At 35.8% G+C, this 3,808-nt stretch overlaps 1 long non-coding RNA gene across 1 annotated transcript in view; it reads left to right on the top strand.

Moving 5' to 3' along the window:
- Positions 1 to 2,751: 2,751 nt before the first annotated feature.
- Positions 2,752 to 3,808, top strand: part of LOC125862354 (uncharacterized) — a 2,126-nt gene continuing 1,069 nt past the window's right edge. Inside the window, exons 1-2 of the long non-coding RNA XR_007446038.1 lie at positions 2,752 to 2,826; positions 3,287 to 3,363. This is a non-coding gene — a long non-coding RNA (uncharacterized LOC125862354). The remainder of the gene's footprint in view (positions 2,827 to 3,286; positions 3,364 to 3,808) is intronic.

The following is a 3,808-nucleotide window of genomic DNA, read 5'->3' as shown; positions in this document are numbered from 1 at the left end:
AGTTTGTTAGACGTAATGAAATTTTATAAATTCCAACAAATTATAAAGAACAACATCAGATGTTAAAGAAGAGACCAAAAAGGCTCGAACAACAACATTCCCAAGTAACATAACATATTAAAATCTCACAGCATAATTTTGTGAGCACTTGAACTAACAAATATCCACAAATAATAATAAATACGACCTTACTTTCCTGACAATCAAGAAGAAAAAGACATGTTACTTAACATATTTTTCAAATAGATAGTCTGTCGGGTTGTATCCAAGTTTATAGTTCACAAATTTAATTGAAAGAAATAAAAATAAAGAGTTAATACTTCTTTAACAAAAATAAAAAACTTTATCAAAAGAAAGAGTTATCACAGAAAAAATGAAGTAATTGTCACTAAATATGTATTTTCAGAAGCAATTGGTACTCTCTATAAATGTCCTTAAAGTCTATAACAACATTGAATCTAATGACAATTAATTAATGTCGGTAAAGGCTCTAGCACTCTTCGTTAATGTGCATATTTATTACCAATAACAAATATTTTTGTTATAGTGTATTTTGGACATTTGTTAGTTTCAAGAAAATTTGATTTATTATTATGCCCAAAAAGAAGAGACGAAGAAGTATGGCAAATTAGTTAACTTGCGATAAAAGAAGTGAACTAATTGTCTCTATACTAATATTCTAGGAAGAGTGCAATGGCATACAAAATGTTTGTACCTAAGAAAAAATAATCAAAATAATATACTAACTGTGGCAAGCAAGAGAGCAATTTGTTTGATTCTTTTAAAAAAACTTCATCATTGGTTTCGTATTAGTTATAACATATTTGGTGTTGTGTGCTATCAAATATAGCACAACCCACAAGAAACTTTCCCAAAAAGTATATGAAGAAACCTGTAGAAAGGGACAAAAGAGAAGATAAATTTTCAATCATCCTCACTGGAATTTTTAACAGAGTTGAAAAAAAGTCAACAAAATAGCAGAAAGAAATTGCAATAGATACATGAATCACTATGACTTACAATAAAAGATTAAGCATCATGAAATAGGAGGAAGAAAACTTTGAGGAATGAAACACACTTCATAAGAATCTTAATTAATATATTTGAATTCGACTCCCCTATAGGGAAAAAAACCTACAAATAATAGTGGCAGAAATAAATGTTTTGTTTACTAAAGAACCAAATGTAATGAATTCAACCATTTCAGCAGCGTTATGAGTTATGGACCGAGAGGTGCAAGACTAGTAATGTCTCATTGCAACTAAATTTAATTTTCTTTGTTTATATGAAGAAACCTTTAGAAAAGGACAAAAGATAAGATCAATTTTCAACCATCCTTTCTGAAAATTTTAACAGGATTAAAAAAAAAGTCACCAAAATAGCAAAGAGAAATTGTCATAGTTACATGAATCACTATGACTTATAGTAAAGATTATGCTCCATGAAATAGGAGGAAGAAAACTTTGAGGAATGAAACAAACTTCCTAAGAAGCTTAATTAATGTATTTGAATTCGACTATCCTATAGCGGGAAAAAACCTATAAATAATTGTGGCAGGAAATACTTCTATTTATAGACAATAAATTGTAGTGTGAACAAATGTTTATTGTGCCTTATCGGAAAGGTCACAACTCTTTGGCAAAGTTACAACCATTTGAAAAGGTCACAACCTTTCATAAAGGGCATAACTTTTCATAAAAGTTGCAACTCTTCATAAAAGTTACAACTTTTCATAAATGTCACAATTTTTCATAAAAGTCACAACTTTTCATGAAAGGGGAATGCTAGTTTTGGAAATAAATAAATTAAAAGGAAGTTCTGGTTTGTGGTAGCGTCACGTAGGTGGGTCTAGGGTTCTCTTTTATGTATATACTAGTGTTGGGCATGTGCATTGCACGTGTGTTCCATGCTACGTTGTGTGGAATTGTTATAACGATATATATATATACTTAAACATGTATGTTGCTCGTGTATCTCATGGTAGTTATGTAATGACCCTCTTGGTCATTTCTGTGTCTTGCTTTCTGTGTGTCGTTTAGAGCGTTCCTATAGCGACCCCAAGTCATTTATGACTTGTTGGGACTGACAGTTCGGTCACCTGGTCGTTCGTTTGGTCTTGGTGTGAGTTTTTGTGTTTTGGAGCTTATGAACCTTGAATGATCATTTTCGATCAAAAGTTCAAGAAGATGACATCGGAATCCAATTCTGATGATTTCATCAGCTCCGAAAGGGTCATTTTAAGTTAGTAGCATGGTCGACATGACTCCCGAGGTTTTCAATATGAGTCGGTGTGATTAGGCGTTTTAGCCTTTGAATTTTGGCTTAAGTTTGACTTTGGTCAACATTCTGAATAAACGCGCTCGGATGAGAATTTCGTCAGTGCAGTTAGCTCCAGAATGTCGATTTTGGTCTAGATTGACCCTTCTTTTGTGTCCCGAGGTTTTCAATATCTTTTCGAGCCCTTTTGTGGGTTTTGACTTAAAATGGCCTTTGGAAGTGGGACCCACTTTTTATCGAAATGACCTCTGATGGAAATTTCGACTGCGCCGTTGAGTCTGGAATATCAAATTTGGTATGGTTGCATATCTCGTTTGCGTGCACGGGGTTCCGAACGAGATCGGAGCACCCCGTCGGAGTTTAAGGTTTTGAAATTATTGCAGATTTTCTGCAATAAATGCAGAAAACCAGCAACAATTCCCAAAACTTCAACCTCTCTTAACTCTCTCATCTCTCAACCGATTTGGGCGATTCAAAGGCAAAGTTGTGAGATTTTTCGAGGGCAACGCGTTGGTGAGCTCGGATAGTGGTTTGGGGTTCCCGTTTGAGGTAATTTCACTAAAAAACCTGACTGCAGTGCCTGTTTCGAGTCCTTGTTTTTGGTATTTTTGTTTTGGCCATATCTCACTCATTTTAGCTCGGTTTTGGGTGATTCGAAGTCCCACGTGTTGAGAATTATCGTGGCTTCATCGTAGAGTGTTCAAAGAGTGTTGGGCACCTTTTGATTTTCGTTTATTTCGAGTTTTGGCTGCTGCTGTAGGATTTCTTTTAGTAGATTAAAGTGTGATTTCTTGCTTGTTGGTTTTTGCTATGTTTTGAGCCTGGAATTGTGTTCCATTTTGGGACATAAGTTTGGGGTGCTGTTTAGGGTCTCTTGACGGAGTCAAATTCGGACAGTTCGATGCGGGTCCCACGATTCCCGTTTTGACTCCAAAATTTACCCGTCTCTATTTGTTGTGATTTTGGTGTCTAAATGACCATAGTAATGTTGTGACTCTATTTTTGATAGCGGGGCAGCGTTTCGAGACTGTTCGAAAAGGGAAAGCTCCGGTAAAGTGATTTGGAGAGCGCGCGATTAGCCTTAAGGTAGGCTACGGCTTTCCTTCTTTTAGATTGAGCTTAATTGTGTAAAAACATGTCGATTGGAGTGAATTGGGGGTGGATACTAGTTTACTACCTTACTTTGATTAGATACCTTATGTTAGGATCGATTGGCCACATTTCGAGTATAGTATCATGTTAACCGGTTTAGTAGAGTTGCATGTCTATGTGCTAAATGCTATTATATGCTTGTATGCTTTGTATTGTATGCCTTGTTCATCCTTAACCGTAAGCATGATGTCCTTAGTCTAGGTTAGGCTAGCATTGCCTTAGACTTATGACCCGTGTGGGCTGGATAGCCTTGACTTTCTACCGACGTCGTTCGGATGACTTAGCTCCTTGTAGACTGGAATAGCAGACTTGAGTCTGATAGTTTGAGCCTTAGATTAGGCGTTATCGCTACTTGCTACACTTCTGTATCTTCTCCCTC

The sequence above is a fragment of the Solanum stenotomum genome, chromosome 4 (genome assembly GCF_019186545.1).
Source record: "Solanum stenotomum isolate F172 chromosome 4, ASM1918654v1, whole genome shotgun sequence".
Classification (NCBI taxonomy): domain Eukaryota; kingdom Viridiplantae; phylum Streptophyta; class Magnoliopsida; order Solanales; family Solanaceae; genus Solanum; species Solanum stenotomum.
This window is presented reverse-complemented; position numbering and strand designations above follow the sequence as displayed.